The sequence below is a fragment of the Hippopotamus amphibius genome, chromosome 1 (assembly GCF_030028045.1).
Source record: "Hippopotamus amphibius kiboko isolate mHipAmp2 chromosome 1, mHipAmp2.hap2, whole genome shotgun sequence".
Taxonomy (NCBI): domain Eukaryota; kingdom Metazoa; phylum Chordata; class Mammalia; order Artiodactyla; family Hippopotamidae; genus Hippopotamus; species Hippopotamus amphibius.
In genome coordinates this window covers 210,587,439-210,600,016 of record NC_080186.1, presented here as the reverse complement: position 1 = coordinate 210,600,016, position 12,578 = coordinate 210,587,439, and the positions used below count along the sequence as shown (strand labels likewise).

General features: G+C 42.1%; 1 pseudogene; it reads right to left on the bottom strand.

Annotated features, from left to right (window-relative positions):
• Window positions 1-1,557: 1,557 nt before the first annotated feature.
• Window positions 1,558-2,002, bottom strand: LOC130844175 (40S ribosomal protein S15-like; annotated as a pseudogene).
• Window positions 2,003-12,578: the final 10,576 nt, after the last annotated feature.

The window sequence follows — 12,578 nt, the reverse complement described above, 5'->3', positions numbered from 1 at the left end:
TGCAGATTTCAAAAAGTATAGTCAAAGTAATAGCTGTTGGTGAACGTACCACTGTGAATTGCAGAAAAGTTTCCAGAATCGTGCACGGTGAATTCCTCCAGTACAAGTAATACCTTGAAAATAACAGCTCTGACTTCCTCTGCCACCTATCTGCAACTTGGGACATTGGCAGTAAAATCCATTTCTAGCCCATTTTAATACCCTGGTGGGGACTTTAACAGCCAGTATTTACTTTTCTGCAAGAGCAACAATCTATAAAGCTAGTTATCTTTGTAATGAAAACAAACTTACCATAAGTGTAAAGATTTGTAGTTATAAATATAGATAGAAACTACAGACCTTTCTGACCCTGGTTCCTTCTAATTGGCTAGCCATAAACAAACAAACAAATAAATAAAAATAAATTCTTTTCCTAGTCCAATTTAAAAAAAAAAAGACAAGATTTTGCTAATGTCCTCTGGCCATGGAAGATACAATGGTTGTGTTTTATGCCAGGTGCATTTGATCCAGTTGATCACTCATTTAAACTCCTCCTGTAAACACTTCATTCATTTGACTTCCAGGAATCACATTGTCTTGGTTTTCTTCTACTCCTTGGGCATCTCCCTTGCTAGTTCCTCCACATCTTTTCTATTTATACTCTTTCTCTGGTTGATCTCATCCAGTCTTGTGACCGTAAATGCCATATATGTTTATAACTCAGCCAGGATATTTCCCTTGAACTCCAGACTTATGTAGGCAATTGCCTACCCTACATCTCCACTCGACTGTTAACAGGTATCTCAAATTCAACATGTCCAAATACAAACCCCCACTCTGCTCTCCTACTTCATCCAAGGAAGAAACAGAGCACTGTAAGGTAGAATAACAGTGAGGGGAGGATATTTACTTTTGAGGGATGGGAAGACCACCTTAGGGAGGTGACATTTAAGCTGAGGGAAAGTCTGAAGGATGAGAAGGAACCAGGAAAGCAAAATGTAAATCTGTGGTGGGGGAGGGCATTTCAGGGAAAGAAAGTAATCTTATGCAAAGACCCTGAAGGAGTAAAGAACATGGCGTATTTGAGAAACCAAAAGAAAGCCCATGTGACTGAAGTGAGAGATGGGCAGTTAGTTCCTGTAGGTTCTACAGCATCTGTAATGGTTAAGAGCTTGGAGCTCTAAAGCTGGATTCCTGAGGTCACATCCAGGTTTCACCTCTTAACAGTTTGTAATATTTGACACCTTAGGTAGTACTCTGTGCCTTAGTTTCCTCATCTCCTAAAATGGGGATGTTTATAGTGCCTACCCTATATGGTCGTGTTATCAATGAGCTATTGCATGAAAGTTCTTACAACAGCATCTGCAACATAGCATACATTTTAGTATAAATGGGAACATCTATTTTGAATTCAATGACTTCTCACCACATCTAGAATTGCTACTCTGGTCCACCATCATTTCTGGCCCTGCTCCTAAAACTGACTTCCATTTGGTCTCTAGGTATTTACTCTTAACCCAATACAATCCATCCTCCGACAGAAGTCAGGGTGATTTTTTTTAAGGGGAGTCTGTGTCTTCATTGGCCAGCAGGCCGCTTGAGGGGGATGAAGTGGAAGGAGTGCGAGGCCCTGATGCTGGGCAGCCGAACTCGTAGATGATTGGGAACTCGCGTAGGCAGTGGCCGATCATCTCAGGCTTGATTTCCACCTGGTTGAAGGTCTGTCCTTTGCAGACGCTCACGATGCTAACCCGCATCTCGGGCTGGACGAGCACCTCGCGCAGGGGCGTATTCACCACCTGGGGCTTCTCCGTGGGCGGTGCCTCCTCCTCCGCCTCGCGCAGGCGCCTCAGCAGCCAGTGCTGCTTCCTCCGCAGCCGAGGTCGTCGCCGGCCCCCCGCCACCCCGCGCTGTGCATCTGCGCCCGCTGCTCCTAGGACGTGCCCAGCGACTGTCCGAGGTCCGCGCCGAGGCAGGTGAATTTGTGGAAGGTCCGCTTCTTCTTCCATTCCACTTCCGCCATCTTCTCGGTGTTGCGGTGAGCCAGGGTGAATTATTTTTTGTAGAAATGTAATCATGTCACTCACCTGCTCAAAACTTTCCTAGACTTGAAGCAAATTCATTGAGAATAAAATACCAGGTTTTTTTCATGGCCCTCAGGGGTTTTCATGCTCTGGCCCTTTCCTGCCATCCTAGACTCAGGTTCCCTTCGCTCTCTGTGTTTTCTGTCTCAGTCTCATCTCATGGCCTTTATATGTCATGTTTTCTATATCTAGAATGTTCTTTCTCTAGCTCTCGATGCCTTATTTTTCAGGTCTCTGCTCAAAGGTCCTCTTAAAAATGACTTTCTTGATTATCACATCTACACAGGCACGTACTTTGGTGAAACATGTACTGTTTTATGTTTTACTTGACACTGTTCATCAGCTGAAAGTTTATTACTTAATTCGTTGTTTACTTGTTTCTTGCTTGTCTGCCTTACTAGCTCTCAGTGTAACATACTGGAGACTCAATACCTTTTTGTTAAATGAGGGGGTGCTTTTTATATTCTGAAGAATGAAAGAAAGAACGATTGAGGATATTTGCTTGGAGTTTGTGAATTATTTCCACTTGTCACAGATTCAGATGGAAAGGCTTTTTTTTTTTTTTTTTTTTTTAGTTGCCTCCCCTGTTTCTTTTCTATCAAGGATTGTGGTCTATTGCTGCGTGTTGTTCAGTATCTGAAAACCATTGTTTTTATATAGCTTATCTGTTTTTTGTTGTTGTTTAAAACAAAAGTAAATCTGGTCCCCACTTCTCTGTCTTAGTGGGAACTAAACAATTGCACGTATGTTTTTTATGACTCCAGATGGCTGTTTGTACTTTGTATGGACTTTTACAAATGGAGAGCATCTTACATAAAGGCAACTCATGCAGATCATTGTGTCCTTTCTCCATTTGTCTCCAGGTTCTTAATACCTAAGGCGGTGTGCTGCCATCTTGGGACACCAAGCACGATAATGGGAGTTCCATGAATACAAATTTAGAAGGGTCGAATAGCATTTCCTTGGTTTTTACCCTAGAGCTGATCTCTGTATGTCATATCTAGTTGGTTGAAGAGCCAGGCCAGATCGCAGAGGTGACATTTCTGGGGAGACCTATAATCCAAGATATGACTGAACCCTACGTGGTGCTTTGAACAATTCTTGCTTATTTTTCACTAAACCGGATAGGTTGCTTCAAATGTGAGTGCTAGAAAAGGGAACACGCTAAGTTAATATCTGCAAGAATTTAGTTGTTCTAAGAGTCAACACAAGGTTTTTATTGTAAGAAGGGTTCCCCCCTCCCATCTTGGAGATATATTTAAATAATAAAATTGAATATATATGGAAATTTATTCAATAGGTCTGTACTTGGAAATTTGGAATGTGGTTCAAAACAATAAGGAATAGTTTCTATAGAAAATCAGACTTCTATTACATCGATTTCTAGGCAGAATATTTCAACTTAAATATCCTGGGATTGCCTTTCTACAGACTGAAAAGTAGATAATTAGATATGAATTAATCTACTAGCACTTATACTTTCTATTTTCATTTTGAACAAAACAAATTTTCTCCATCAGTTAAAAGGCTGAAAATGGGTGATTTTATTACAGCATAGAAAATTCTGTTATTTAATCCTTTGTGTAGTGAAAGGGAAACATATAGAGAACTTTGAAAGAGACTTTGCTGTTGGTAATTGTTCTGATTTGTGGTGCCAATTTCTGCATTCAAACCTGGTCTGAAGCCAGGAAGTTGTGTATGGATATTCTTAATGTATTTTTATTATACTTATGAAAATAAGGCATGAAAAACATAATGATACCCTGGAAGGAGGAAAAAAACTAATATAGAGTGAACAACCAGTTCTAACACAAATGAGGGATATCAACTAGTGAAATTTTTATAATGTAACCTGAGTTTAGATATAAGTATAGTATTGAAAATTAGCATTCCACACTACTAGCTTGACCCTAAGGGCGCGACATCAATGTTTAGCTTTTAGGTGCTAACTTTTAACTTGGATTAAAAGCTTTGAAGTATTGATATTTTGGTTAATGAGTTGTTTAGAAGACTTTGTGAAAAATCTCATTCACCGGAAGTCTTTGGAGACACTTGCTATTTGTTGGGTAGGAAAGAGAAGGACAATTATGACAAGGCGGGAAAGGAAAAATGATTTTCTCAGTCAGACTTACATGGTCCAGTCTCCAAATGGTAGGTCCAAATAGCCCTAAAAATATTTCCATGACACTGGAACAAAATGTGAACTACATGCATTTTTTCAAGAAATGTATAAATATATGATATGCAGGAACTAAGTTTCAGTCTCTCTTCTAAATATTTTGGAAACATCAATGAACAATAACAAAAAATCGCCATAATTCCTGCCCTCTTAGGGCTCAGGTCCTATTAGAGGATAGACACAAAAATAAACATAACCGAATATATTGCAAAGTAGAAAAAGTGAAAACAATTTCAGGAAAAATAATAATGAGTGGAGTGGGGGCAGGCAAGTCAAAGGCAGTGAATGTCTGAGTAAGGTCTCATGCAAAACGTAATATTTGATCAAAACCTTAGAGGAGATGAGGTCCTTAGCTAAAATATCAGAAGAAAGTGTTCCAAGGGAGTGGTCAGTACAAAGGCTCTAAGATGGGAGACTCCTTGAAGTCATTAGGAAACAGCAAGAATGATGTGCACAGAGTAGAAGGAGCAAGGAGAGGAAAACTGGGAGAGAGATCAGAGAGATAATAGGGAGCTAGACCTTTAGGATTTACTCTGAGGAAGGAGATCCACGGTGTGAGTCTGCTCACTTCCCCATTCTTAGAACGTTCTGTCCCAGGAGACCCATTTCGTTCTCCAGGGCTAAAATTAATTCTGTACATTGGTCGTTATGGCTGAAGCTGTGCTACTTCTTATCTCAAGCAGCATCATCACTTACTTTATATTAAGGAGTGATAAGTCAACAGTATTTAACCAGTTGATGAAGAAGTTAATAGCAAAGAGAGCTTCATAAATTGCCATAGTCAGATCTCTTTTTGCGATGAGCTAGGACATGGGTCAGCAAACTTTTTTTCTGTAAAGGGGCAAAGAGTAAGTACTTTTGGCTTTGCTGACTGTATCATGTCTATTGCACTGACTCAGCTCTGCCACAGTGGTGCAAAAGCAGCAATAGATAATGTGTAAACAGATATCCACAGCTGGGTTCCATAAAAAATTTATTTACAAAACCAAGTGGTGGGCTAGATTTGGGCCAAAGGCTATAGTTTGCTTTCTCTTATGATGGAACACAGAGACTATATTAGCTTTGGAGCGAAGGCCATTAGATGAGGTGGGATGCAGTATGGTGTGGGAGAAAGAGCAGTCATTAAACTCTGGAGTCACATAGGCATGTCCTTCAAGCTCAACTCTTCTGCTTACGCAGTCCACATAGCAGGTGTTATGGGGTGAATCTGTCTGACCCTCACAGCCTGTACAAAAAAATTCATTTATTGATGCCCTAACTCCCAATGTGTTGGTATCCAGAGGTGGGACCTTTTGGAGATAATTAGATTTAGGTGAGGACATGAGAGTAGGGCCGTATGATGGGATTAGTGTCTATAAGAAGAGGAAGAGAGACCAGCACTTGCTTGCTTTCTCTCCACCATGTGAGGATGTAGCAAGAAGGCAGCCATCTGCAAACCGGGAAAAGGATCCTCAGTAGAAACTGAATCAAATCTGCAGGCACTTGATGTTGGACTTTCCAGCTTCCAGAACTGTGAGAAAAAATTGTCTGCTGGTTAAGTCACCGAGTCTGTGGTATTTTATTATAACATCCCAAGATGGCTGAGACAGCAGGCATTCAAAAATACAAGAGAATGTTTACCGGATATTAGACTTTGAGGAAAAAACATCACTTCAGAATATAATAATGACTTCAGAAATAAGAAATGTTGTTGAATAGACCATTCTCTCTCTATAAATATTGCTTCTGTCCTATTCTCTCACTTCTGTCCTTCCAGTCCTTCAGCTGTACAGGTTTATACATTTGACTGTGCCTTACCCGTCTCTTATTATCTGTTTTGTTTCTTCTGTATTTTTTTTTGTATGATCCTTCTCTTGCATATTCTTATTCACCCATCTTCTAGTTCACCTATCCTGTCTTATTGTGTTCCGTCTGCTGGAAAGCTCACCTAATGATTTCTTAATTTCAAATATTATATCTTTCCACTCTAAAAATCCATTTGATTTTTTATAAATTACAATTTTTTTACTTCTCATTCTTTTCTACCAGTTGACCAACTTTTTCTCTAGTATCTGAATCACCTGTGCATCTTTTTCCCCCCTCTTGGCTTTTAGCAAACCCAGTGTGTCCTGTGTATTAGCACGCCTCATAAGTTTGGATATTGAAGATAACAACAAAATGAATTGTAGAGACTCTGTTGATCTATTTCAAAGATAACTTTATTTATTTATTTTGGTGGTGGGGGGTGGGGGAGGGTAGGCAGATCATTCCTGCGGAGCTATGATTGAATTTTTACCTTATTTGACCTTATTGTGCAGACCTTATGTTTTACTTTACAGAAGGTTTCCCCTTCTGACATCTTCACTAAAATTTTGTTTACTGACGCATCTCTTCTTTGGTAGGTAGTAAACTCTAACCTCTGTTTTCTCAGTACTACACGCTGCTGAACTCTGTGATCAGCTTTTTGGCTTTCCAGCTGCTGTTTTCACCTGGGTTTGTAGAGTTCTGCCCGACCCATGTGCAGCTCAGGCATTGTCCAAAAATGCGTAGGGGATACATACACCATTTTCAGGGCTTTTTCTGAATTTCTCTCACTCTCAGAAATCTGCTTCTGGAGTGCCTGCCCTTGTAAGACAGCCACTCTCTACTTAGGCCCTGTTTCCTCATGATTGAATGCGGAAAACTACCTCAGGGGAAAATCCAGGGGAGACATGGAACTCACCTCCTGTGCTTCCTTCTCTCAAGGATTACAGCAGCTATATTGCTGGTTCTTCAGTGTCAAGCAGTTGTTTGGTATATTTTATTCATTTCTTATAATGGCCTTAGCCAGAGCATTAATACAGTACAAGAGACTCTGCCATGGCCAGAACTGGCTCCCCTTTATGCTTCAGCTTACTGTAATATAATTTCCATCCCATTACTCCATTGAAACTGCTCTTGCTGGAGTCATTGATGACTTCCACAATAGTATTCCAGTGGATTCTTTTTAGGCCTTACTCTATTACATCTCTTAGTAGCATTTGACACAGTTGACCACTTTCTGTCTTTGGCTTTCATACCATACATTCTTGGTATTCCTCCTATCTCTGTGGCCATTTTTTTCTCAGTCTCCTTCATTGACTTAATTCTCCTTTGCTCAGCCTTTAATGTTGGCGTTCCTCAGGCCCTCTGATAGGACGAGTCTTAAGGGCTTTTTTTCCCTCACTCTGCGTGCCCTGTGTAGGTGATCTCATTCAAATCTGATGATTGCCACAGTACGCTCGAAACTTTAAAATTGATATTTTCAGCCCAGGCCCCACTTCTAAGTTTCACAACTTAGATCTAATGGCCTACTTGAGAGCGCCACTTGGATGCCTTACAAGGTTTCCAAATTTAGTATGTCTAAAATGGAACTATTTTTGTGCTGTATGCTGACCTCCCTCTTCTTCCCGAGTTCTCCATCTCAGCACAAGGCATCCTTCACCCCTCTCCACCCTGTAACTCTTGCCAGGCACTTGGGAATAACCCTTGATTCTTCCCTTTCACTTTAATCCACCAGCTTTCAGTAGCTCACCTTTTGATCAAACTTTCAACATTATGAGAATTCATCTCTTTGCTGGCTGATGACCTTACTTTGCTTTGTCCTGGGCCAAGTGCAGTGTTCTGGAGCACCGGAGTCTTTTTTCATTAGGGTATGTGAGGGTGTAGGGGCTGCGAACCCTGAAATCTCACTGTATCCCAGCAGAGGATAGATACAGATATTCATAGGCAAGACCAGAGTCATCAGATAAAGATTAATATGCATTCTCTTAGCTTTGTTTAAGACGTTTAGCACATGTTTGGTTAGTTTTTAAATAATTTGTAGGAAACTTTAGAAATTTGGGGGCTAATTTTCTGTAGATTCTGTAAGGCTCGCCTTATGGAAAATAGTCTCCATCTAACAGAGCTGTACTTACAATTTGTGGAACTGCTGCTAGCTAGATAGGCTTCCAATTTATATTACACAGGCTGAAATTTTAGGGTTTTTTTAGTTGTGGATAACGGGGGCTTTTAGATGTATGCATGCCATGTAGTCTATGAAATGTTTTGAAAATTAACATACTTATTAGAAAGAACAATATGTTTTAATTAATGAGAAATGGTCTACGTAAAATGGTAGTCGTATTTTACATATTTTCTTCAGGACCCCTAGTCACAGCACAGTACCCAAGAGCCTGAGTGACCTTGGGTATGTCACTGACCTCATGTATAAAATGGTGATGGTAATAGTGTCTGCCTCATCTGTTGCTATGAAGCTCAAGTGTCTGAGTATTTATAAACTGCCTAGAACAGTGCCTGGACCAGGACAGACATGATAACCATTTTTTAAATAAATTAAAGTATTCCTGGCTTCTCCTTTTTAGTTTCTCTATTGTTTTGTGAAAGAACTAAGGAGTCAGGAACCCTGGATTCTTACCTGGGAGGTGTTATTGCTTAGCTGTATGGCCTTTGTGCCACTTAATTTTTAGGATCACTTGGCTTTGATTCTGCATCTGTAACGTGAGAAGTAACACTTACTGGATACTTTTCCTGGGCCAAGTACTCCATGAAGCAGTTTTCCTAGGTCATCTCATTTAATTCTCACAACGACCTCAAGATGGGTGGTAAAATAATAGCCTTCATTTCATCTGAGGCCTAGGAAAGATAATAGCTTGCCTGAAGTCACACAGCTAGTACGTGTGGCATTGGGCAGCTTGTCCGTTTCCAGAGCACAAAGCTCTGCCCACCGCTCTGAGGTCCTGAGCCTCGCTCCTCACTCCTCCCCAGTGGCTGCCTGTTTCTTACGTACAGAGCTTTCGGGCACGGACAAGCAGCCCAGGTTTCAGCCAGGCCTCTGCTTCTGCAAACCGTCTGAAGTTTCGTACGTGGGAGGAGTCCTTGAGATTGTCTCCTTGTGGAAGAGAGACTTAGCCCTTGCCTCCTGGTGCAGGCTGGGGTCCGGCCCACTTCAGCAGCTCTCTAGTTCTCTCTGGGGATGAAAAGTGGGAGCCTGGGTGGTCCTTTGGTCCCTGGCTTTTGGTTCTTCTTTGTCATTGCTTTCTTTCTAGGATGCATTTACAGTTATAACAAAGAAATCATGCAGACCCCAAGCCCTGTGTTGCTTCTTTAGTATTTTCTTCTCTGAACCAGGTGATGGCTTCCCTTGGCAGCCACGTAGCTTGACCCCCCGCCCCCCGCCACCCACCATGAAGCAGTTCTCCCCATAGTGTTAGCACTTCAACACTGAATCCCGTGTCAGTATAACTCTTTGTTGTCCAGAATCCAGATTTTCCCGGCAGTGGCCTTCAGGAGACAATATGTATGTCTATTTGTCACTTAATACTTTTGTGACCCTAATGGTCAGAGGAGCAGGCCAGGAAAGAAAGAAGCATTACAAGGGTAGAGAGTTCTCAAACCAGCAGAATCTTGATTCCTCTTAGGCCACACTGTGTGTGGGGGATGGGATCCGTCCCTGCTACACATATGAGTTTGGTATGGAGGACGTGACACCACGCAGGGTTAAGAGCACTGGTGTCAGGAAGGCTGGTCCTGGTCCAATGTTAAGGTGACATGAGACCTTAGCCAAGGCAATTAGCCACTAATGGTCTTGATTTCTTCATCTTCAAGGTGGCTGGGATACGGCTTATGATCCTTTCTAACGGTGACATTTAATGATTCTGCTGGTCCTGAGTGGAGGCACAGGTTCAGGTGTGCAGTGGGTTGAATCGTGTCCCCTCAAAGAGAGGGGACCCTGGGATCTGTGAAAATAAACATATTTGGAAATAGGGTCTTTTCAGATGTAATCAGGTTAAGATAAGGTCCTGCTGATCAGCGTGGATCCTGAATGCAATGGCTGATACCCTTGTAAGAAGAAGAGAGGACGCACAGGGACACACACCCAGAGCAGACCACGTGGAGACGGAGGCAGAACTGGAGTGATGCAGACCTGCCAGCAGGCACTGGAGGCGGGGAGGAGGCGAGGGCGGCGTCTCTCCCAGAGTCTTCGTGGGGAGGATGGGCCTTTGGCCACCTTCGTTCTGTGCTTCTAGCCTCCCGAACGGAGAGATTAAATTTCTGTTGTTTCAAGCCACCCATTTTGTGGTAAGTTGTTATGGCAGTCCTAGGAAACTAATACAAGGTGGCTATTAAATATAATTTTATTTTTCTGTAGTTCAACGTGACGTTTACTTTGTCCTTCAGTTCTCCCAGGGGGTAAACACTTAAACCCAGGCAACTGAGGTTCCTCCCACCTCCCAGGGTTGCGCCTAAACTACAGCGTGGGCCCATCTGCCCAACCCAGTTGTCTGGGAACATGTGTCGTTTCCCTGCCTGTGACTTGTACAGCTCTGATGGCTCCAGCAGCTTCCAGACTACCGCGAGGCCCAGTGGTCTCAGACAGGCAGTTTGCACTTGTGTACACCTGGTTCAGGTGTTCTGGACATTTCTGCAGTGCGTGCTTCTTTGTTGTGATGACTTAACCAGGGAAAAAAGCTTTAGCGCCCCTCTTCCCAAGACCCACCAGTGTCTCTTCTCTCATCTTTACCCTAGCTCTGCAGTCTTGGAAAAATAATTATACCCACTTCCCTCCACCTCCTTTCTTGGCACTCTCGCTATACTCTTTATCTACTTGATCCTCTGACTTCCTTACTTAGACTTTTGGGAAACAAAAGCCCAAATATATGCTGGCTCTTTTCTGTCCTGCCACATCCCTCCCCTGAGGAAATGAACCCAGAGTATTTGCTACAGGGGAGAGGGGTGAAGGAAAGTGGAAAATAGCAGTGGAAAAACAAAGAACATTAGTTGGTTTATCAAAACTGTTATCTGAATGAATGTGACATGGAGGAAAAATGTGCTCTTGAAGCCAAAGAGACGTGAAATCAGATGCCAACAATGTTACTTTCTAGCTGTAAATAGGGTAAGTTATATTTAGCCTCTCTGAGCCCTTGTATTCTCACTTACCAAAATAGGGAATAAAAGACCTACCTTGGAACTTCCCTGGTGGTCCAGTCGTTAAGACTCTGAGCTTCCACTGCAGGGGACACGTGTTTGATCCCTGGTCGGGGAACTGAGATCCTACATGCCACATGGTGCGTGCGTATGGTGCAGCAAAAAAACAACAAAACCTGCCTTCTGGAGTTATTGTGAGGATTAAATTTAGTGAGGTAATATATGCAAAGTCGTAGTACCTCCATTTAGCAAAAACACAAAGAGAATACCAACTAGCCAAGCCAACATTGTCACAGAAATGACTTAAGAGTGGGTCAGTGTCCCAGTTCTTTCCTAAGCAGCCAGCATCCATGAAGACACCAACTATTTAGCCTAAGAGTCTTTCTGCGTGCGGCCTCTCACTACTAAACAAGATGCCGCTATAGAGGCTGGCGGGCTCCTTAGTTGTCTTTCTTGTGTCAAGGAATAGCCTGAGGATGGGACCTAGATTTTCAGTTCTTCCCTGTCATCATCATTTTCAGGCTTTGGTGCACTTTGTTTTTGTGCTTTCCTGAATCCAGATAAATACTCTGCAGACAGACAAATGCCTTATATTTTAATCCACTTGGCTCTTAAACTGGAACACAGCAGAACTCTTGTGGGGAAGGAGGAGTGTTCTGGTGTTTTTTCAGAAGTTGGAGAAAACCAGCAGAGCCCTGTTGATGTTGCCAGATTTTTCTTTTCTGGCTAAGAAGTTGTCGTGCAGATGCAGAGCCACTAGATGTCACAAATGGGGAAGTGTTCTGCCCTGCTCCCTGTGGTTTTTCCTGCAAGGAGAGATGGTGATGTACTGTAATCCTTCTTTAAAAAAAAAAAAAAAATTGTTCTAAAAGAGCTAATTTTTTAGGGCAGTTTTAGGTTTATAGCGAAGTTGAATGGAAGGTCAGGAGTTTCCCATGTACCCACTGACCCCAAACATACCTGGCTTCCCCTGTTATCAACATCACTTGCCAGAACGGTACTTTTTTTTTTTTAATCAAGGATGAACCCACACTGACATATCATCATCACTCATAGTTTACCTTAGGGTTTACTCTTGTTGTTATGTGGGTTGCCCAAAATGTTTGAGTTTTCTGTTACAGAAAATCCCGAACAAACTTTTTTGCCAACCCAATATATTCTATAGGTTTAGACAGATGTATAATAACATATATCCATCATTATACTATCCTTGCTATGGTCTGAATGCTTGCGTATCCTCCCAAATTCATATGTTGAAATCCTAAACTTCAAAGGTGATGGTTTTAGTAGGTGGGGCCCTTGAGAGGTGGTTAGGTCCTGAAGGTGGAGCCCTCATGAATGGGATGAGTACTCTCCTTAAAGAGCTCCCCAGCCCCTTTTACTACATAAGGATATAAGGAGAAGTCAGCCAC